We start from the raw sequence: 23,470 nt of genomic DNA, 5'->3' as shown, positions 1-23,470 counted from the left end.
CCTTCCACCCTGCAACTGGTGATCTTGCAGGGCAGGAATACCTTCCATGCCCAGCAGGTCCCTTGCTGCCTCCCACCCTGCAGGAATGCGAGGCCAACCCCTGCCGCTCTCTGATTTTCCTCTCATCTCTCTTTTTCCGGCTCATCACCTGGCAAGAACTGGCCTGCTCTAGCCCTGCAAGGCACAGCATTACCTGGCTTTCAGCATCCAAAGACACAAAGGGCCTCTTGTGTGTAAACAAAGACATGTTTCTTCCCCGGCTAACATCAGGTGGGCCAATTCTGAGAGAAGCTGGCCTCTTGTTCACAGAACTCAGACTTTCAGCAAGTAGCTCTCACACTCCACAGCCTGGAAAGTTCCGAGCGCTTGTGCAATCCCATCCTGGCTGTGTGGCCCAAGATGGGACAGGCAGAAATTTAACTACCTGCTTTATAAGCTCCTGACATGGCTGCGATCTTCTAAGCCCAGGATAGAACTCCTCACTCGCTGCCTTCCACCTCATCGCCAATCGATGATTACAGTCTTAGAATCTGCCAGGACATTTCATCACTTGTTTCTGGTCCCTAGCAAGAAGTAAAGATGGCGTAGTTGTGCCCTGTTGACCACTAAGCCATCCAGTATAAGTCTTTCACCACTGCCTTCAGAGATCTAGGCGGTTCATCTGGACCCACGTTTCCCATTGGCTTGTAGAGAGATTCTCTTGTACCCTGTGTGGAAGCTTTAACCTGTCAATAAAAATGCTGTTGGCCTATTGGCTCAGGCAGGAAATAGGGAGGAGGAAATTTCAGGACAGAGAAAGGAATTCTGGGATAGAAAACAGGCTCTGGAAGGGGATTTGCCCTGAAATGCTGGTGAAGACGGTTGCAAGAACCCTGATGAGAGGGAACAAACTGTGTGACACTCATAGAATAGAGCAAATGGGCAATTGAGTTATGAGCTAGACCGGGAAGAGGCCCAGGCTTACGGCCTAAGCATTTATTCATACATGATTCAGCCTCAGGGTCATTATTTCGGGGCAGGTGGAAAAACCCGAGGTTGCATTGGCTCTTGGTTCTTTCCCTCTTGTTGGCCTCACTTGATCATTTGAGTACATTCAGGCAGGCAAACCAGTGCAGCAGAGTTCCAAGCTGACCTGTCACCCCCTCATGCAGCCCTCGGTAAGAACTTATCTTCCCAGTACTTCAAACGGGAGCCCTGGAAAATCAGATCCACTTCTGAAGGAGGCATGACAGGTGGGCAGGTCATGAGAACCAAAGATGTTCCCAACCCTCACTGATGCCTTAAAAGCATCTCAAAATTTGCACACGCATCTTTTTGTTCACCCGTCCCTTTCTCCTCCCCATCCTTTCTGATAGGATCTCGGCGCTGTGTGTTGAGCCTCTTACCTGGTGTCAGTCCTTACTCCTCTCATGCATGCCTTCCCATTTTCCAGATTGTTTCATTGGTAGACTAATTGGTAGAACAAGCTCCGGGCAGTTAGATGAAGTAGAAATCTGGGGAGGTGATTGTTTTCTTTACTGAAGGGAAGAACTGCGTACAAAGCCGGCCTGCTTTCCTGCACACCCGGAACTCACTCCCAGGTCTTCCCTCTGGGCTTAGATGATGTAGGAGGACACAATGGTTAGAGCTGCTGCAGCCCTTCTGTGAAGAGTGTTGGGGAAAGCCACGGTAACTACAAAGCCGTTGACTTAGAAATCTAACAAAGTGAAATGACTCAAACATATACACAACTACCACCCCTGCTTCTTTACAGAAGGCTATGGACAATGCCACGGATGTTTGGGATTTCTGTCTCCTGGATCTGGAAGCGCCCTGCCTTTTCTTATAGCTGTTCTCCACAGACACACTTCTTTTCCTGCAGAATAGCAAGAGGCAGCAGGCGCCCTGCCCAGCATCCTCTGCTAAGGCAAAAGCATCTGAACGCTCACCATCCCACAAGTCTAAGGGCACAAGCCTGCATCCTCTTCCTGTCCCAGACTGTCACCTTTGGCCCTTATTATTAGGCAGAGTTGACCTTATAAAACTGATGGTTATGAAGGCTGAGGATCCCCACAAGCTGCTGCCCGCAGTTAGGCAACCAGAGGATTGGTGGTGTGGACCGCTTCCAATCTGAAGCCCAGGGACAGAGGAGATAATGCTCAGGGCCAGCTCTGCTGCAGAGCCCCCCACGACGAGCTGTGGGTTCTCAGGGGTGCGGACCTTGCCCCACCCTGAGCACAGCTCCAAAGCATCCTTCAGTTACCCAATCTGCAATACTGGGGGAGCCATTATTGTGCTGCCTGGCCCATCCTCACACCTCTCTGAGACCCAGCTCCCAGACCCACACCACTCCTGGCCTCACTGTGGTCCTGATGATGTCATCCCCATTTTCAGCCACACCATAGACTTGCTGAGCAAATGTATACTTTTCCTTAAAGAGAAAAAAAAAGTGCTCTTTGCTCTTCTCTGCTCTGCTCTCTTCCCCTCTTCCTCTTTGTCCTTTCTCTCCCCCATCCCCCCCTCCCACTTCCCTCCACATGCTCATGGCCGGCCTTTCCTCTCCTCTTCCACTCTTCTTCTCTCATTAAACCTCTCCACGTGGAAAAAGGAAAAAAAAAAAAAAAGAAGAAGAAAAAAATGTTCTGAAACACAAAGCCCTGAATGCCAGTCTACAGGAGTAAATAAACCGGCAGTAAGAGCCAAGCCTTGGCCCATCCACAGAAGACACTCACACCCTGGGAGGAAGTGGCCCAGTCTATGAGACAGCTCAGCCAGTAGCTCCCAGTCCTCCATTCCTGCACCACAGCCAATGCCATGTGAGCAGCCTTTCTCTGAGATCCACACCTCCTCTCCATAGCAGCTCACGTCTGCAGAGCCCATGGAGGTTCCACCAACAGGCCTCGGTCAGGTCAGAAGAAGAGACTGGACTGGACCGGGACAGCATCAGAGGTTAAGAAACAGAGAAATCAAACACCCTGGGGCCAGAACAGCCTGGCCATTACTACATGCAGGATGTCCTTACCTATGGGGCCTCGGAAACATCCCTACCCAACTCTAAGTTACCTTCACTCCCTTACTATTGAGAAGGACGCAAGCTGGGGGAGGAGAGGAGCCAACCTGCCTCACACCTACCGCTCCTGAGAAGTCTGAGGCAGGGCCCAGGGAGGCCTCCCAATAGCACAGCCTGGAGCGAGAGAGCGTCTGGCAGAGATGACACAGTGGCAGAGGGTAGGAAGACGTGTTGCAAAGTTTGCAGTCTGTCCCCATCTGCTCCGTGCTGTGCCATCCATGGCAGGCACTGAATGGCTCGTCTGCTCTTGCCAAGAAGACCCATGTGGAGACCAGGCTGTCTGGGAAAGTCTGTAGAAAGGAGGAAGGCCAGGTTCGCTGTCTGGAGTCTCCCAGAACTTGCACGGTCCAACCCAAAGGCAGAGTGCCTGTTGCCCTCCATGCCAGCACTTACTCTGACACATCTGGATTCCGGTCTCCGAGTCCAAAGTCTCACAGGAAGTTCACACAAAGTGACCGAATGTAGTTGAATATGAAGTTAGAAAGGTAAACTGAGGCTGGACTGTTCTGGGTCTCGTATACCAAGCCGAAGTGCTTAGGGCATCTCTCTCATGTATGACCTCTATTTTTATGGTTGTAAAACTTGGTCCAGAAGCGTGGGAAGAAAACCAGTTTCTGCATATCTATGCAACCAAACGCATAACAAATCCGCCAGTTCAATCTAGAAACTTCCAGGCTGAAATGCAGATTAGAGATCCCTTCCATGTGTTGCAGTGAACGTAGACTATTCCTGTGTAACACTAGAAGAGCATTGGGGATCACAAAGGAGCTGGTAAGACAGATGGAAAGTACGGATGGACAGAAGGACGTGCAGCAAAAGGAGCGGACGATGTGCCACTCCAACCATGGCTCCCAACAGAGACAAAGTCAGCCAAGGGTCCCTGGTAAACAGAAACTGGCAGTCCTACCCATGGGACAGAGCCATGGTTCTCACAAGCCTCTAACCTAGCTGAGGGGTTTGGGGAGATGGTGACACCCCCTGTGGGCGATTATGTTTTCATTCCCCCCGTGTCTCAGACGGATGCAGCTGGAGGACATCTCAAGAGGGAGCCTGTTGTTTAACCCCGAGTTACTCTAAGGATGTGATCACAAGATCTAATCAATCATAAGTCAGGGGACCTAGGAGCAAAACAGAAACTGGAAAAAACAGGAACGAGCAAGGCAACACCCAACCTTCCAAATCAGATCCTCAGACACTGACTGAGCGCACTGGCATGGACGGCGTGCCGGACAAAGAATTCAAAAGACGACTTCAGGGCTGCAGAGGTGGCTCAGTGGTTAAGAGCACTTCCTGCTGGACATCATATTGAGTCATATGCCATTCGGGGATACACAGAAGTCTGGTATTTTATATATATCAAAGTCATGATCACAGAAGCTGTACACGGAGGAAGTAAAACAATCTCAATTATGAGAGCACAGGAAAGAACGTCATAAGAGATATCGCTGGGTACATGAGAACTAGACAAGAATCGAAATCCATACTGAATAGAAGAGAACGAGAAGGTCAGCGCGTGACCGAGACCACAGAAATCAGCCAACCACGTAAACAGCGTGAGTGCTCCAGTTAAAACACGGCCACCATCTGACCAGATTAAGAAGCAGAGTCTGGGAGCTGCTGAGATGGCTCCCCAGGTAAGAGCACTGGCGGCTCTTGTGGAGGACCCAGGTTCAGTTCCCAGCACCCACATGGCAGCTCACACTCACCTGTGACTCCAGTCAGAGAGCATCCAACACCCTCTTCTGGCCTCAAAACACCCCTACACACAAAATACAAATAAATATTTTCAATAAAAATAAATAAATACTACGCTTCCGAGGAGAGGGCCACACAACAGTGTCCGTCTGATACCCTGCGCTACACAGGTGTCAGTGCCTCCTCCTCTTTCTGCCTTTTGTGCCTTCATATGTATCTTCCTAGACATGGAAGTAAAAATGCACCCAAAACTCTGCCAGAGAGACTTTTATATTAAATTCGCTGTGAAGATAAACAAGGTTAACAAAGTCTTAGCCATGGTAACCAAATAAAAGAGGAAAAAAACCCAATTTAATACAATTAGGGATTGGTATTACAACCAATACCATTAAAATCCAGAGGGCCGCCAGAGAGTATTTTTAAAACCATGTATTCTAAAACGCTGAAGATCTAGAAGAAATGAATAGGTTCCTCTATATATTAGGACATACCAAAATTAAATCAAGAGGACACTAACAATGTAAGATCTACGGTGAGTAACAGGACTGAGTCTGTGGTAGGCAGTCTCCCCGCAAAGAAAAGCTCAGACCACATGGATTTGATGCCAGGTTAGATACAAAGGGTGGGAACACCACCACGCCCATCTTACGAAGTCAGGGTCAGCCTGATGTCAAAATTGGTTAAGGATATATCAAAAACAGCAACCACAAACTATAAACCAATTCCCGTGATGAACACAGATGTTAATAAAAGCAAATAACCAATAAAGCACTGGCAAAATGAACTCAATTTTATGTCTAAAAGACCGAACACTATAGTCAAGTTAACTTCATTCCAGGAATGCATTTTACTTTGCACACAATAAATGTAATCTAGCATATAAATAAACTCAAAGACTGAAACCACAAAGTCATCTCGATAAACAGAGGAAAGGATCTTGACAGAAATTAGGAATTCAAAGAACATATCTCTGAAGAGAAACTTTAATCTAGGAACTCGTCTGCTCTGGCAAAGGATCACACCCAAAAATCTGGATTACAGCATGATCTGGCTGGAATACACTTTACCACACAATTTTATTCCCTCTGGCTAGAATATAGACATGCCCTTAATATACGCCTTAATCCCAAACAATGAAAGTAAGGTTAGTTTGCAGAAGGAAGTGGCCATGTTTGTAAAAGGCGAAAGATTTATACGATCTGAAGAGAAACCAGAGTATGCCATGTTTGAAAGAGACATCTAGTTGAAGGGGCAGACAAAGTGATGAGTCAACGAAAGATTTGACAGAATGAGAAAGTTACAAAAGAGGCCACTTAAAAGACCAGAGAGAGAGGTAGTGAGAATTTTGTTTTCTTTTAAAACCCAGTAATGTTATGGGAATTTGTTTTTGTTTTAATCCCAGGTATGGGATAAGAGGCTGCTTCACTGCAGGTGATTATGATTTGCCAGTGCAGGAGGCATGATTTTTACCAGCTATAGATAGTTTACTTCTGGGGACTCTGGAGACAGTATATAAATGAGGGAGCCCTGAGAGGGCCTGTGGCGGCTGCTGCTTAGAAGGGATTCGTGTGGAATAAGGGTTGGAAAGGAGGTAGAGGTATAAGAAACCCAATAAAATGGCTCAAAAACGAAACACCAACACACACACACACACAGAGAGAGAGAGAGAGAGAGAGAGAGAGAGAGAGAGAGAGAGAGAGAGAGAGAGAGGTGGTATGAGGTATGTGGTGTGTGTGTATGGCGGTTTTTACTGGGACAGTTTTACAGAGACAGATTGCAGAGAGAACAAGCTAGACACAGCTGAAGACAGGAGCCAGAGAGTGAGAAGGGCCAGATTAGAACAGACTGCCAAAGTGAGTATAAAGCCAGGCAGAGCGATTCAGTCAGAAGCTGAGAGAAGCCAGATTGAATCAGTCAGCTTGGAAGATCAGATTGTATGGAAGTGAGAAGCTTCCAGACCTAGGCCTAGGAATAGTTAGAACAGGAAAGGAAATGCTCTGGGCCCAGCCCAAGCTGTGTGTTTGCACAGCTTGGGTGCAGCTCTCATCTTATCATTTCATCAGAGGAAATAAGACCAACATTTGCATATCTTAACATAGTAAGGCTATATACCAGAAAACTACAGCCAAATTATAGTAACTAGGAAAAATTCTAAAACATTTCATATTCATAAGCCTCCTTTTCCTGATAAATGTAGCTCTCACCGCTCATCAGAATAGGTTCTCTCTGCAGCAGATAGAGACCATCTGAGAAAGCCATAACTGGTCAAAATATAGGGAACAATTAATCAAGGGGCATCCACCCAAAACAGGTACAACTAACTCCTGCACCCAAGGCTCAGAGCACACCAAGAAGAGGGAGTAGAGAGGCTGTAAGACCCAGAAGAAGGAGAAGTCTGCTGTATGATTGTGCCTCCTAGAAATGACAGAGAAACTACACCCATGACAGCATAACAATATGGCTACCAGGCTGGAGAGATGGCTTAGTGGTTAAGAGCATTGACTGCTCCTCCAGAGGTCCTGAGTTCAAATACCAGCAACCACATGGTGGCTCGCAACCATCTAAAATGAGGTCCAGTGCCCTCTTCTGGTGTGTCTGAAGGCTGCTACAGTGTACTTATATATAATAAATGAATAAATAAATAAATAAATAAATAAATCTTAAAAAAAAAATATGTCTACCTAAACAAAATCCAAACAATGGCAACACTGATAGACACGTTAGTGTGGAAGGAGGAAATCTCAAGAGGCCACCCTTAAACAAAAAGCTCTCAGCAACAAATGATGACCAACAGATGGGCAAGCCCCCTAATATATATTAACTAAGAAAAAGAGGACACACATTTGAAAGGAAGAAAGGGGAGCATGGAGGAATTGAGAAGAAGACGTGAAAGTGGTTGGAGGGATGACGTGATTCTATTTGAATTAATTTTGTATGAGACCATGTGTCTGCCCTCTCAGCTTTCATATTGCTTTAAGTCTTAGCTACATTGATAAAATAGTAGAAAGAAAGAATACAAATAGAAAAGGCCAAATTATCGCTATTTTCATAATGTATGCTCCTATAGTTAAAAATCCCTAAACATTCCACTAGAAAACTTGTAGATGTGAAAAATGCTTTCAAAAAAGTTCCAGGACAACACAAAGTCAACACGCAATATTCGGTAGATTTTTCTAAACACCGATAATGAACCTTCCGAGAAATAGACCAGGAAAAATCCTGCTCACTGTGGCTTCAAAACAATCTAGAAATAAACTTAATCAAGGAGGTTAAAGAACTCTACAATGAAAACTTTAAATCTCTAAGAAGAGAGGTTAAGAAAGCACCATAAGGGGTTGGGGATTTAGCTCAGTGGTAGAGCGTAGAGCGCTTGCCTAGCAAGCGCAAGGCCCTGGGTTCGGTCCCCAGCTCTGAAAAAAAAAGAAAAGAAAAGAAAAGAAAAGAAAAGAAAGAAAGAAAGAAAGAAAGAAAGAAAGAAAGCACCAGAAGATGGAGGAACAATTCATGCTCGTGGATCGGCAGAGTTAACATTTTGAAAATGTCTATATTATCAAAGACAACCTCTAGATTCAATGCAATCCCCATCAAAACACCATTCTTCACAGAACTGACTAAAACAACCTTAAAGTTCACACAGAAGTACTAAAGAGCCGGAATAATCCCAAATGGAAAGAACACAGGGAATAGTGTGCAAAGAGCATAGATCACAATACCCGACTTCCAATTATACCGCTGAGCATGGTAACAAAGCTGCACGGTACTGGTGCAAAAATGGGCAGGTAGACGGATGGAACAGAAAAGCAGACCCAGAAATAAACCCACCTCACTTCCAACAAAGGTGCCAAAGAGCAAGAAAAACGACCTCCTCTATGATAAATGCCCTAGGAAAACTATGGGTATCTATGCACAGAAAAATGAAAATAGATTCTTATCATTCAACCTATAAAAAAATCATTTTAAAATAGATTAAACGCCCTCATGTAAGACCTGACACCTAGAAACAGATTCGGAAAAACAGGGGAAACATTTAAGATGTAGATACGGGCAAGTACTTTCTGAGAAGGGCCCCAGTAACACGAGAAGTGACAAACGGGATTTCATGAAATCAAACGGTTCTCTGGGAGCTGGAGAAACGGCTGTGGGGTTAAGAACATTGGCTGTTCTTGCAGATAACCCAGATTCTGTTCCCGGCACCCCTGGGCAGCTCACAGCTCTCTGTTACTCCACTTGCAGGGGATCTAATGCCTGTTCTGATCTTCTTAGGCTCCTGGATGCATGTGGTGCACAGACATACACTCAGGCACACATACATATGGAAAAGAAAAGAAAAGAAATTTACTTTTAAAAAATCTGTGATGTAGGGCTGGAGAGATGGCTGAGCGGTTAAGAGCACTGACTACTCTTCCTGAGGTCCTGAGTTCAATTCCCAGCAACCACATAGTGGCTCATAACCATCTGTAATAAGATCTGATGCCCTCTTCTGGTATGTCTGAAGACAGCTACAATGTACTTAAATATAATAAATAAATAAATATTTTTTTTTTAAAAATCTGTGATGTAAAAGAAATGGTTAATCACAGAATGGGAGAAAAATCTTACCTAGCTATACATCTGTCTTAGTGGGGGTTTCTATTGATGTTATAAAATACCATACCCAATTTGTATAGAAAAGGCTTTATTTCACCTTACAACTCTCAGGCAACCTTCCACTAGTGAAGGAATTCAGGGCAAGAACTGAAGGCAGCAACCTGGAGGCAGGACCTGAAGCCAAAATCATGGAGAAATGCAGCTTACTGGATTGCTTCCCATGGCATCACACAGGCAGGACCACTGGCTCAAGGATGGCCCCATCTACAGGGGCTGAGCCCTCCCACATCAATCATCTACAGGCTGGTCTCATGGAGGCTTCTCTCAACCGAGGAACCCTCCTCTAGCTTGTGTCAAGTTCACGAAGAAAAAAAAAAAAAAAAACTAGCCAACATAGTACCTTAGAGGATTAATATTCAAAAAACTAAATACCATAAAACCAACCTAAACAATAAATGGAGTAATGAAATAAAGAAGACAGCTCTGGAAAGATAAGTACAGATGGACAGTAAATACATTTTAAAAGGTTTCACAACCTTAAATATCAAGAAAATGCATATCAGGGCCAGAAAGACATCTCAGTGTGAGGGCTGGAGAGATGGCTCAGTGGTTAAGAGCACTGACTGCTCTTCCTGAGGTCCTGAGTCTGATTTCCAATAACCACATGCTGCCCTTTTCTGGTGTGTCTGAAGACAGCAACAGTGTATTCATATATATTAAATAAATGAATCTTTAAAAAAAACCAGTGGGACACATGTATTAAAATGTCATAATGAAACCTATTGCTTTGTAAAATAACTAAGTCTGGAAACAGTATCTCACTGTGTATCCCTGGCTGGCCGGAGCCTCAGTTGCTGTATCGACCAAACTGGCTTCAAATTCACAGAGATCTGCCTGCCTCTGCCTCCTGAGTGCTAGAATTAAAGGCAGTGTCACTATGCCCAACAAACTAAAAAAAATTAATAATAAAAATTTTAAACCAGAAGCATGGAATGGTCTATAAGCAATAGTCTTCACAGCTTCACCTGGTCCCATAGTCGTCATTTACAAACCATCAGGATCTTGAGGGACTCTGGGGAAGGTGGCAGCCTCACCCCCTGATTTTCTCTCCAGTGAGAAACGACCCTCACAGACAACCTGAGTAAGTGGATCTACCCAAGAGCTAGTTCTTAAGAACTCAAACATCTCAAAATGTGCAAGGAGTACACAGGCTTTTCCTCTTTAAAAAAAAAATCCTGGTTGAGTATATGTGAGACAAGGCACATGAGGGGAAGGGAGATCTGGCGAGTCTTCAATCTGTCACAAAACAAGGGATGATGGTGACAAGGACTCAGGTCTCAAAAGTTAGCAGCAAGTATGTAAGTTACCAACTCGGTTTGAAATATGGCTTTGCATATTGGGAATGAGAAATCCAATCTGAAGTATAAATTGCCCTTGAGATATTCGTTAATGACAGGAAAAAAAACAAGACATTACAAAGTACACTTGCACTGTCTTTACTGCATTTTTAATCGATACTTAAACACATGCCTTATAACGAACATAACACTGCTGCTATAATGGAGGCACAAAATTACATTAAATGCACATGTACGTGTCATGAGGTCACATTCAATGCTGCTTGCTGCTGGCAGTGGGGGACAAAGTGGGCTTGGGAGGACCTTTCCTAATCCCCTCAGTGAGCCTCATAAGTATCACCCCCCCCAGGGACATTTTTTGGCTCACATCTTCAGTGGAAAAGAGTTTAAAAGAGGAGCTGGCAGGATGATCTTAAGCAAAAAGAAGACAGCTAGAGGACCCCCACGACATAACTCTGAAACTCATCCCTAAGCTGCAGTGATCTAAGCAGCCTGGTGCTGGCATACAGAAATGGTGGCAGACAGTGTCTCAGTTAGGGTTTCTATTCCTGCACAAAACATCAGGATCAAGAAGCAAGTTGGGGAGGAAAGGGTTATTCAGCTTACACTTCCACACTCCTGTTCATCACCAAAGGAAGTCAGAACTGGAACTCAAGCCGGGCAGGAAGCAGGAACTGATGCAGAGGCCATGGAGGGATGTTACTTACTGGCTTGCTCCCCCTGGCTTGCTCAGCTTGCTCTCTTATAGAGCCCAAGACCACCAGTCCAGGGACGGCACCACCCACAAGGGGCTGGGTCCTCCCCTCTTGATCACTAATTGAGAAAATGCCTTACAGCTGGGTCTCATGGAGGCATTTCCTCAAGGGAGGCTCCTTTCTCTGTGATAACTCCAGCTTATGCCAAGTTGACACACAAAACCGGCCAGTACAGATGGAAAGTAGAAAGAACCCAGAAATAAAGCACACGCAGCAAATAATTTCTAACAAAGGTACCAAGGACATACATGCCCTTCAGGTTTTTGCTGGTTAGTTGGTTGGATGATTGGTTGGTTGGTTGGTTGGTTGGTTGGTTGGTTGGTTAGTTGGTTGGTTAGTTGGTTGGTTGGTTGGTTAGTTGGTTGGTTGGTTTTTGAGACAGGGTTTCTCTATGTAGCCCCAGCTGTCCTGGAGCTCCCTGTGTAGACCAGGCTAGGATTAAAGGCGTGGGTGTCACTACCACCTGACTCAAAAATCTAATCGATAAGTTGGAAATTTAGCCCTGTGGAAAATGTTCATCTAACATGTGCAAAGCCCTGGGTTCAAACCCCCCCCCCCAGCACAATAAAGAGGAATTCAAAATGGAGTCAGGTTTAAATGTAAAACCCCCAAATCATTTAAAAAAAAAAAAAAAAAAACCAGGGCCAATGGCCTATGGCAGTAGTCTGGGTGAGTTTTTGTTTGTTTGTTTGTTTGTTTGTTTTTTGTTTTTTTGTTTTTTGCTGTTTGTTTGTTTGTTTGTTAAGCAGGGAATAAAAGCACAGGCATCAAACCGAAACTAGACAAATGGAATGATGTCACAGTGGTTGTTTCTCCACAGAAGAGAGACAGCTGACAGAGGGAAGAGGTGACTTACAGAATGGAGGTCTGGGAATACCCAGCCAACAAGGGGTTAACGCCAGAACATCCAAAGATTCAGTGTTTCTAACAAATAATGATCAATCAATACAAGTGGTGATATAACTCTTTGGTAGAGTGCTTGCCTAGCGGCACATGGCCCGGGGTTCAATCCCAGCACCACCAGATGGATGGATGGATGGATGGATAACTGGTGGATGGACAGACGGACGGATGGACACATGGATGGACGGACCGACAGACAGACATATAGGAAATAATCTGAATGGCTATGTCTCATAGAAAATGTGTAGCATCTTCCTCCCTTTTCCCGTACATGCGAACATTTACATTCATACACAGGATAGGGTAACTATCCAGCTGTGAAAAGGAATCTGGCCATCATGTATGTGACATAGATGGACCTGAGGATCATAACATTCAGTGAACTAAGCCAACAGGAAGACAAACGCTGCATCTTTCACGCCACTAAAAATGCTGAGCTCACAGAAGTAAAAACTAGAATAGTGGTCCAGAGGCTGGGAAGGGACCCAGGCATTGGGGGGATGGGGGTGGGGAGAGAGGATAAAAAAGCCTGGCCAGTGGCTACAAAGCCTCAGTCAGACAGGAGGAAAGGGTCCTGGTATTATTTTATTACACGGGACAATATTCATAGCAGTATTCTATTCTAGCTGCCCCTTGTGTGAGAGCAGCACGGGTTCTTAAAGGCTGAGCCATCTCCTCCACCCCGATGTTAATTCTTTACCTTAATATACAACTTTCAAAACTATTAAGGTCACGTTTGGATAGTTGGCGTCTTTATGTAGCTTTTAGAAGCATGGGTGTTAATATGCTAAGTAAATGTAAGATAGCTAGATTTGTTTGTTTACTGGGAGGTGGAGTTTCAGAAATGTGCTTTGGCTAAGGGCAGCCTGGGCTAGAAGGCCTTAAATGCTCAGGGCCAAAACTCCACAGCTATTCCCAGCTTGTGCACAAATGAAAACATTGCAAAGCCTTTGAAACAACTGCGGGACTTGGACAAGCACGCCTCAGCTCTGGAGCTTCGCCCCTGGAGTCCGAGGCTCTGGCCCTACTTTAAGAACTAATACGGATCTAAGATGACTCAACGGTTCTGTCTGTGGGGTGAAGGCCTCTGCTACTCTGTTGAGGCAAGGCCTGAGGCAGGGGGGCTGTTTGTTGTTTTCACAAAGAATGTTCTCTACAGTGACACTGTGGGAATCTACAAGAAGTGTCCAGTTACCAGGGAAAAAGGGGACCTGGGGGAGAATGCCTCTGGGCTCAGACACTGCCAGGCAGGGTCCACTGCCAACTGTGCGGGTTTGGCGCCCCCTACTGTCCCTTGCCAGAGACGGACATCCGTGCCCTGGAGGTTGACCGCGGGCGATCCTATGTTAGAGCTTAATCTTGCGGAAAGGCACCTGAACCCTCAAACCAAACGTAACCGTGTGGCTCTGAGTCTGGCTCCCACGCCACCACACGGCTCTCCTGGAGCCTAAAAAGAAGCAGGACCTAGGAGAAAAACTCCAGACCTCTTGGGCCAGTTACTCTTCTCTAGCCTCAGAGTTCTGGGGTGTCCCCAGAGCAGAATTGGTTTCTACGCTAATCCCAGGGGACCTGAACAGACGCACAAAGCATCCAGACATCCCGTAAGGAACGGCCAGTAAGCCTTGCAGTGACCAGGGGACCCCAGGAATGGCACAAAGGGATATGGGCTACAGACTGGGTCCTTGTTCTCCAGGAACTTTCTAGAGGAGGACCGGGTGGGGGTGGGAGGTGAAGACAGGGAAGGAGAGAGGAGGGAGGAAGGGAGAGAGGGGGACAGAAGGAGGGGGAGAGGGAGAGAAAGAGGAGGAAAGGGAGGGGAGGGGAAGGAGAAGGAGGGAGAAAGGAGAGGGAAAAGAGGGAGGAGGGGGAGAAGAGGAGGAGTGGGAGGGAGGAGAGGGAAAGGGGGATGGAGAGGGAGAGGGAGAGAGGGAGGAATAGCCAATGGTATTTGCCACCATTTATTGAGCCCAGCAATCTGCCACTCTCCCCTAGAGAAACAGCAATGTTATAGGTCAAAACCTACCCAGCAGAAGAGAAGTAAAAATGGGGAGACTGAGTTTCACAGAGTCCACAGAGCACAATTAGAAGCAAAAGGCTCAGTCTCCAGCCTTGACGGTTCCAACCCCATACTGTCCACTCTCATCGTCTGTTACACACATGGAAGTGGACAGAAGCCACACATCTATGACAGTGGTCACCCTAGGTGAGAGGCTGGTGGATGGGCCAGATGAGGAGCAGGGTGGAGTAGGACGGGGATGTGCAAATGTTTTAACTCTTTTCTTTCAAAACAAACAAGGGTCAGTCTGAAGAAACGGCTCGGCCATTAGGGTGCTTACTGTTCTTCCAGAGAACCAGAGCTGGCTTCCCACACACTGGTCAGCTCACAAGCTCCTCTACTTCTCGCCTCAAGGCGTCCCACACAATCTTACAGCCTCTGCAGGCAGTGGCACAGTGATGTGTTTGTTGTATGCACATGCACGGGTCACACACACACACACACACACACACACACACACACTGAGAGAGAGAGAGAGAGAGAGAGAGAGAGAGAGAGAGTTGAAATTTAATCATAAGAAGAATTTCTTGAAGTCCAAAATACATTGACGGAATGTTGTTAGCAAGACTGTTTTAAGGGCCAAAGGTAGGTAGAGCTTTTTCCCAACAGTCACCTGGCCCTGGGTTTAATCCACAGTTTGCTCTCTGCTCTCCCTTGGCCTCTCACAGGTTCTCTGTCTCTCTGTCTCTGTCTCTCTCTCTCTGTCTCTCCGTCTCTCTGTCTCTGTCTCTGTCTCTCTCACACACACACACATATTCTAGTAAAATGTAAATGTTAATTGTGAAGGAGTTGATATTTGTTTATTAGGGGTTGAAAGGTAACATGCTGGTCATTATTTTATTTTCTGTGTAGTTCTAGATTTAAATTTCTTCCTGAGTGATATTTCCAGAGAAGAAGCTGGGAGAAGATGATTATCTTCCTGTGACATTGTGACATCAGCACGCCCCCTCAGCCGTCACAGAGCTTCACTAGCCCAGGCCTCACTCTGCATGAGCAACCCTAACTCTCACAGTGGCTTTTGTCTGGGGACTTCTAAGCAGTTGACATCACAAGTTAATTGCACCTCCTGTCACCTCCTAAAAGACAGAAGAGCACTTTACAGATTGGTACAGATGGTGCCTGGCCTGACCTCACAGGGACACTTGCAGGCTGAGCTGAGAATGCATCTGAGACTGTTGGGCTCCCACCTGAGCAGAGCTAAGGTGGCATCTCCCCACACGCTGGGCTGTACCAGCTTCAGGGGACAGTGTGGCAAGATGCCAACCTCCCATCCTCACATGAAGCCCCATCTGAAGACGTCTCCTTCCACAGACCAATGGAGATCATCTTCAGGGACGGCCATGTCCTCTGACCTTTTATTTTGCTACCCAGCCAGGCTTATGAAAATGCTGGCCTTAACAGTGGCATAAGACACCGGTTTCTCTGGCACCACCACAGGATGAGGTCGGGAAGAGCAGCCACTCGTGGGAATTTGTGGGGAGCCCGGTGAGAGTCCCCCTAATCCACAGTCCCACAAAATCCGTGGGCTTTAGTTGTGCAGTCCTGGAACCCAATCTTAAATTCTTATCTACCCATCTATGCCATCATGATGAAGGACTTGTAAGGATGGCAAGTTCTGATTGTCCTCTGTAACCTTGGTTCTCAGTCTCACGGTCCACAGCTCTTGACAAACCTCATTTTATTATAGCCCCCTGGAAATGCTGTTTCCTGGGGCCCTTCCTGCCCCATCCTGGCTCCCCACTGCCATGTCTGGAAGATAAGCCGGAGATCCTTCGCATGTGGTAAAGGTTGCTGGTTAGGGCAGACTCCTCCCCTCTCCACCTTAGTCTGTTTTCTGCTGCTAATAACATGGGCAAGTTAAGTTACGAAGAAGGGAGGTTAACTTTGACAGATGGCTGGTGACAGGTTAAGGACCACATCTGGTGATGGCTCACTTGCTGAAGGGTTAGGAGGAGGCATGGGGCATCATTAGCGGGGACAGTATGCATTCAAGGAACCTAGCAAGTCATGTGTGGATAAATTTACTCCAGAAGGCCATGCCTCAGGCTACTTCCTAATGCTTTATGAATTGACGGAGAAGGAAGTATATTCAGCAGACCGAAAGGGCACGTCTGGTACTCCGCTGTCAAATTTAAGCAAGGTAACTGAGAAGCAGGGCCAATTGGCCAAGACAGAGGGCCCCAAACTGTAAAAGTACCCAAAAATGAACTGGGAGTAGACGGGCCCAAAGACCCAGAGTCGGTCCCTAAGTTGACTTCCTTTGTGTTTCCTGAGACGGGGTTTCAGAGGCACCTCTAAGGGACGTTCTCCAGTCCCTTAGAGCCTAGGATGGCTTGCTTGCAGGGCCACTGAGGCTGATGATGAAAGGAGCTATGGAGGCACTCCTCAGGCAGATACACAGCAGCAGGCCACGCTGAGACACGGGTACAAACCACAGTGAAAGAGCACAGGTCTGGCACAGGCACCGCACACTGTGTCATATAGACAAACCTTTTGGCGCCAGCCCCATGGATCACAGGATCCAAGTGGAGTCGCGTGGGGGATCCTTCTGGTCACTGTTTGAGGCAGAACCATTACTCAGAAGAGAATAAGAGGGATTCTCATGGCCGAGAGTCACCGGGCTTTTGTTAACCATAAAGTTTGTTCTACAGTAGACAACAGACACCCCTTCCTCTACCACAGAGCCCGTTTTTGTTTCTGTCTTTCGCTCAAATGACAGCTTCCACTGTGAGACTGTACGCTCTTCCAGAATAAGAACCTAATTTATATCCAGGTTTTACAAGCTTGGAAGCTTAGCAGAAATATGAATTAGAGGCCCTCCTGGTCTACATAGCAAGTTCTAGGCTAGTAAGGCTACTCAAGGAGACCTTGTCACAAAAACAAAACAAACAAAAAGTTTATCTTCAGACCCCCCTGATCCCAACACTGTAGTTCACATAGGATGGGCTTGTAATAAATGAGGCCTCACAGCTAGAATATAGGAATGGATAGAATTTGACCAGCCATAGATGTCAAAGACTGAGCCATGCTCTGGAGGAGGCTGAAGACAGCGGTAAGAGGTTGTTGAGGTTTTACAGAAAAGAGAGAAATCTGATCAGAAATATACTTAGAGAAAGTAAACAGGCACAAGGCCTGAGTGGATTTTGGCTGGGGTTGGGGGGCTTAATATGGAAATGAAATTAATAAGCAATATTATCATACAGGGTTCTGCTACATTGAATAATAGCCCATGGCCATAGTCTACAGCCTGGAAGTGAAGCGTATGACCTTAACTTTAAAATGCACCTCAGAAGCAAGGGCAAGGTACCATATGCCTTTAATTGAAGCTCTCAGGGAGGTAGAGACAGGCAGAGTTCCTCGTCTATGCAGAGAATTCCAGTCCAGCTAGGTCTACACAGTGAAACTGTATCTCAAAGGAAAAAGAAAGAAGAAACGAAAACTACTTAGGAATTCCAATTAAGACACACAGTCAAGCACAGTATAAAAACCCAACTGCACCAGCTCAAATACTTTTGTCTTCGCTAGGAGAGCTCACTCCTGTAAATGCCAAGAGCACTCATGACTCTGCCAGGTTGTGAGTTTGAAGAGGTTCACATCTGGCTTTAATGACCATCATCTGGAAAAAGCAACATGTCTGCAGACTCAGAGAGTATGGAGTCTGCTTGACAGGGAAAGAGGAGAGGGGTACGTTTTATCTCCAGCCCTGAAGCTTCTGTTGGACAAACTTCCTCACTGCCAAGCACACTTCAGGCCTGGATTCACAAAGTACCAGAAAATGGAAGCTGAGGAGGGAGATGCCTCTGTTTTGCTGCTGGTGTGGCCAAGGACCCTCTCTGGAGAGTGAGGGATAGACTCTGCTATCAGAGAGAAAGGCCTACAAAACGACAAGGAGCCATCCTGGATCTGCAGATCATGCTCAACCCGGGCAGCATCCAGTTCCCTGTAGAGCGGCAATTCCTGAGCAGGCACTGGGTCTGGCTCTCCGACTTGTCACTGCGGTGCCATGCAGAGAGCTTCTGAGTGGGAATGCTTGCAGAACTGGCCTAATGAGAAATCATAACTCATTTCTTGTTCCTCTGCTTGGCGTTGGTTGGAGTTTGTAGAAACAGAGCTTCACTGTGAAGCTCAGGCAAGATTTGAACTCAAGATCCTCCTTCCTCAGCTTCCTAGAGTGCTGGGATTACAGGTCTATGTAAGTATGAGGGGTAGCCATAAATTGGTCCCCCTCGATGGTAACTCTATCTTTCTGAACACGGGCAGGCCCTACCACAGAATGAGATATCAGCTACCCCTTTTGCCACTGCCCTGTTACAGAACAGGGATGAGGGTGAGTTTCCGGGATTAAGAGTTGGGGAGGGGTCTGCACGAATAAAGCACTTACTGCATAAGCAGAACCTGGGTTCGGATCTCCAGTACCCACGTGAAAAGCCAGGCCCAGCAGCATACGTCTGTGACCCTGGCACTGGGGAGGCAGAGACAGAATGATCCCTGTAGCTTAGTGGTAGGGGGCATGGGGGGGGATGACAATGAGTCAAGGGCTCAGTGGGAGAGCCTGCTTCCAAAAATAAGTTGAAGAACACTGGGTCAGCATAGCTTGATTGTGAAAACCTGACTGGGATCGCAGGGAATGATGAAAGGACAGACACACACACACACACACACACACACACACACACACACACACACAGAAAAGCTGAGATTGGACGGACTGTGCTCATTCTGAAAGGGAGCCCCTAAATGTCATAACCCGGAAACTCGATGCACTTTATGTCGTACAACCCGAAGAGGAAGAGGAAGAAGAGGTAGCTAGCTTCGGTGGGAGGTCTCTGAAGGGGAGAAGTCCCAGCTCTCAGTCAGCAGGGAGGAAGAAGTGCATAGAATCCTAGTTTCCACATATGCCGCCAACACACAGACCGGAGGGAGGCTTTGCCAGTTCCCATGGTTCTGAGGCTCTAGGGTCCTTGATAATGCCATGCCCAAGTCAACAACACACATTCTCTCAGGGCTCCATCTGGTCCCCACAGGAGAGCAGCAGAGGAAGACACTCAAGGCCGACCTCCAGCCTACGCACACAGCATCTAATGTTGAGGTGTACTGGTACATATATTATAGATCCGAGAAGTTATTGTGTGGCCTAGGCACCATTTTAATTGCCTCATAAATATTATTCAATGCTCATGGCAAGCCCCGTGCGATACTCACGCCAGCCTCACTTGCAGTTGGGAAGACTGGGGCACAGACAGAGTGCTTGATTTGCCCAAGGTTATTGTCATAGAGTGGCGGGCTCAGGATTCAAGGCTGATCTGCCTAGCCTCATACACTCGTGTTCTGCCCTGTTTCACCAACCCTCTACTTGGCCTGGTAGTAGTACATGTGCTTGTTATATTTTTGTCGCCTGGTACTTCCCTTGTTTATGCAAAAGAGGACTTCCTGTTGAGATAATGAGCTATGTGAGGATTCCATTGTGATCATTTTTCTCTCTGGTCCAATGATGGGCATAATCTGATTATATGGTGAACCTATATAAAAGTTCAATCCAGGAAAGGCTCTTACCATTGTAAGACAACCAAGTTCGTTTGCTAAGGGTGGCAGCTGCACACAGGCTGCTTGGGTCCCCCGAAAGGATTAATCAGAGCTAATTAGAAACAATGCTCTCTTCGTTCTGCAGCCGTCCCCGCCTGCAAATGCTCCACAGGGTCACATTGGGCGCTTTACCCCCACACCCCAGTAGAACTGGCAGCTCAGGGCAGACGCTCTATTGCCACAGCCAGCGGGGCATTACAGGCCTACTGGATGGCAGAGCAAAGGCTGGCTGAACAGCAGGGCTGAACAGCAGAAGTGCAGAGACTACAGGAACCATGTTGGCTTTCTCACTGCCCGGAGTCTTGAACAAAGAGATAAACTGTGTGTACCAGTACACGTGTGTACGGCCCTCAGAGTGTGGCCCCTGTCTGATGATCACACTCATAGGCCATTACCTGGTTTCCTTTAACACCAGCTGCCTTTGTTATAAATGAACTCATCCCTTAAAGATTCACTAGCCCTGAGAGATTCATTCCCAAAAGATCAAAATTCTGTAATCAAGAGTCCTTAAAATAGAGAGAACCTGCCTATGGGCCTCTCCTGCCAACTTCTGGGGGAATAAAGGGGAGTGTGGTTTACCAGTAACGAGAGAGATTAAACCCTAAAGCCAATCATTTCAAGAAAATAACCAGACTTCTAGTGCAAGAGATCACAGGATCAAAGAGCTTACAGTTAGAGCTTGGGTCTCTGCAAACTCCTTTGTACCCAGAGACTTTATAAAAATCAATAATCAGCTTATCAACTTTACTGACCAACAGTGGTTTGTGTGGTATGGCTAAGACACACACACACACACACACACACACACACACACACACACACACACACACACGGAGTGGGAGGCGAGGCTACAATGTGTCTTGAAAGGCAAAACAATATAAACTAAAAAAGAAACAATCTTAGAGACAGATCAACCCAGTCCTCCCAGTGCCCAAGTTCTGGTCAATCTCCCTGAGCTCCAGTGTTCTCAATGATCAAGTGGATACTTATGTCTGCCCCAGAAATGTGATGTTCTTGTGCAAGTTCACTGAGATAGCAGGGAAAGTTCCTGGCACCTATGGAACTCCAGAACTCCGGAAGTCTTAGTCTTACCCCTGCAGAGACGTGAGGCAAGTTGTTACTGTTACATAATATTTGCATTTGCAGAGAGCCATGATGGAGGGGATGAGGTCACATCTCACTGAGAACCCAAGGCGCATGCACCAGGATCTGTGATTCGTAAGAAGGCATGTCTATTTCAAAGGGCTCATACTCTTCCCAGGGAGGTAGGACATTCACGTAAAGCATCCCGCAGCGTACGGACTGGACCTACCTTCAGGCGTGCTGTGCCAGGCACTGTGCCCCTGCCCACACCTGACCCTTCACACTGCCTCTTTGAAAGCAGTCTCCTCCAATTCCTTCTAGCAAAGCAGTGCCACATTTGCTGCTGGTTCCCATCCTTCCAGATGATTAAACAGAGGCTCAGCAAGGCTGTTAACACCACAAAGCTCTGGGTGGGCTTGGGTTTGTATTTAGTTTTCTTGTTTGTTTTGCTTTGAGACATCTCGATCTCGCAACATGGCTCACACTGGCCTGAAAGTTTGTAACACAACCCGGTGTGGCATTCATGAGCCTCCTGTCTCAGGGCTTCCCTAGTGCTGGGGTTACAGGGCTGTGCCATCTAGCTTCCAAGTAGACTTTGAAGTCAAACAGTGTGATTTGGCATAGAGGACTACTTACTACTCTATCACAGGAGAACTCAGAGGAAGACTTCATGGGATGGGATGGTGACATCCCACTTCTAGGGAGGATTGCGTTGGGCTCTCTAGGAAAAGCAGGATGGGCCTAGTGGGTCACTCTCTGTTTTGAGAGAGGCTGGGGGACAGGATTCAGGAAAAGGGTGTGAACTGAAGAGGGAGGGGTGGATAATAGAAGGAGATCACATGAATAGCCTCTCCCACCCAGAGGTCCCAGAAGTGCAGAGGAAGTGAACTTCTAGGGTGCCCAGGGCGGGATTAGGGGGTGTGTTTTCCTTAGAAAATGGAGCAGGAACCCAGAATTTCACCCTGTTGGCATTCGAGTAACCACCTACATTTCTAAAGAACACACCACAGTTTACAAATTACTTGCACAAAAATGTCCCGTTTCACTATGAGAACAGGCAACCCGTGTTGGGCAACTTATAAATCCTGCACCAAGCTGAGTTCACCTCGGGCCCAATGAGGGTGGTTCTGTTACTGTCCCTCCCAGGCTGGAAAACAGAGGCCAAGGTCAGTTGTCATGTGGCAACAGTGGCGTTGGAGCCCAGATCTAATTCAGGAAGAAACTCGCTTAACCGCAGTCCCCAAACAACCTACGAAGCAAGCAAGTTACTGTTAGCAGGTTGGAGAGGCTCTGAGTGAGTATGGACCGTAGCAGGTTCACTCTGCTCATGGCTAACCCGGGTTTCCACTCCCAGACGTGAGAAGCACAGACAGCCTGCAGGAGGCGGCAGGCCACTGACCTCGGGTAGACACACCCAAAACCGGGTCTATCTAAGTTCCACAGCTGCGGCTCACACCCGGACAGCCCTGGGAAGAAATATTCCAGATTACCAAACACAGCACCCCTTGTCCTGTACAATCATCAGGTTGTGTGGAGACAAGATTAGAGAAGACCCACCCTGTGTAGGGGGCCCCCTGAGTCCTGACACCCTGGGGATGGTACTGCCTCAGACTGGTGATACCTCCTCGCTTAGAACCTGGAATTCAGAGAGGCGGGTTCTGAGCTCCTAGAGCCCAAACCCGAGGAAGGAAATGGAAGGGTGGGATGGTGTCAGACAGAAGGGAAAGCCTTGGGGAGGAAAACCAAAGCCAGCAAGGGGGGAAGGAAGGCTCAATAGCCTCCGCCCTGCGTGTACAGCAGAGTGTGAGGCCCCGGGTCCTAAGACTCTGCCTGGCAAGTGCAGACTGATTGCACAGGATCGAATACCATGCAAGGTTAGAACACCGTGTCCTAGGTAGAGCAGAGAATTTTAATACAGAATAAAGGCGGCCCTCCTTCCTGCCCTCCTCCCACAGAGTTGGGGGTGACTAGGCCCTGGCAGGTCGCCCGTCCCCGCCCCGCGCCCTCCCCGGAGCCTCCTGCCCGCTGAGGTCGCCACCCAGCCATGCCTGGGCACTCCTCCCTCGCTTGCCGCAGGTCTCGGCCCATCACCCGAGCCTGGTCCCACCCGCCAAACCACATACTTTCACCATCGTCTCACCCTTTCCTCCACCCTCCCCGTCTTCCTGGCCCTGTCCTCGCCACTCAGATGATTTTTAAGTCTGCTGCTTCCTTTCAATGGCTAGAGAAAGGATGGGAGGCTTGGGTTTGCCAGTGTTTAAATTACTTCAGAAAACACCCAGTGGCAAAGACGATAAAAGGGAACAGTTTCTTCGGCTACTTGAGCAGCGGAGGGGGAGGGGTGGCTCGATAACCTCCATCCACCTGCCGCCAGCCCGCCCGCCAGCTGTCTTCCGGGTGG

General features: G+C 47.3%; 1 protein-coding gene across 20 annotated transcripts in view; it reads right to left on the bottom strand.

The window, feature by feature from the left end:
• Cnih3 (cornichon family AMPA receptor auxiliary protein 3) overlaps positions 1-23,470 on the bottom strand; it is a 202,967-nt gene that overhangs the window by 165,533 nt on the left and 13,964 nt on the right. The window contains exon 3 of one of the 20 annotated variants that reach the window (XM_087581723.1): positions 1,386-1,641. The exons of 18 other annotated variants lie outside the window; for them this stretch is intronic. The gene's annotated coding sequence lies outside the window, so the exon portion shown is untranslated. The remainder of the gene's footprint in view (positions 1-1,385; positions 1,642-23,470) is intronic. One more of the 20 variants, XM_087581717.1, reaches the window with a different exon arrangement.

Source organism: Rattus norvegicus, chromosome 13, assembly GCF_021556685.1.
Source record: "Rattus norvegicus strain SHRSP/BbbUtx chromosome 13, alternate assembly SHRSP_T2T, whole genome shotgun sequence".
In the NCBI taxonomy this organism is placed as follows: domain Eukaryota; kingdom Metazoa; phylum Chordata; class Mammalia; order Rodentia; family Muridae; genus Rattus; species Rattus norvegicus.
This window is presented reverse-complemented; position numbering and strand designations above follow the sequence as displayed.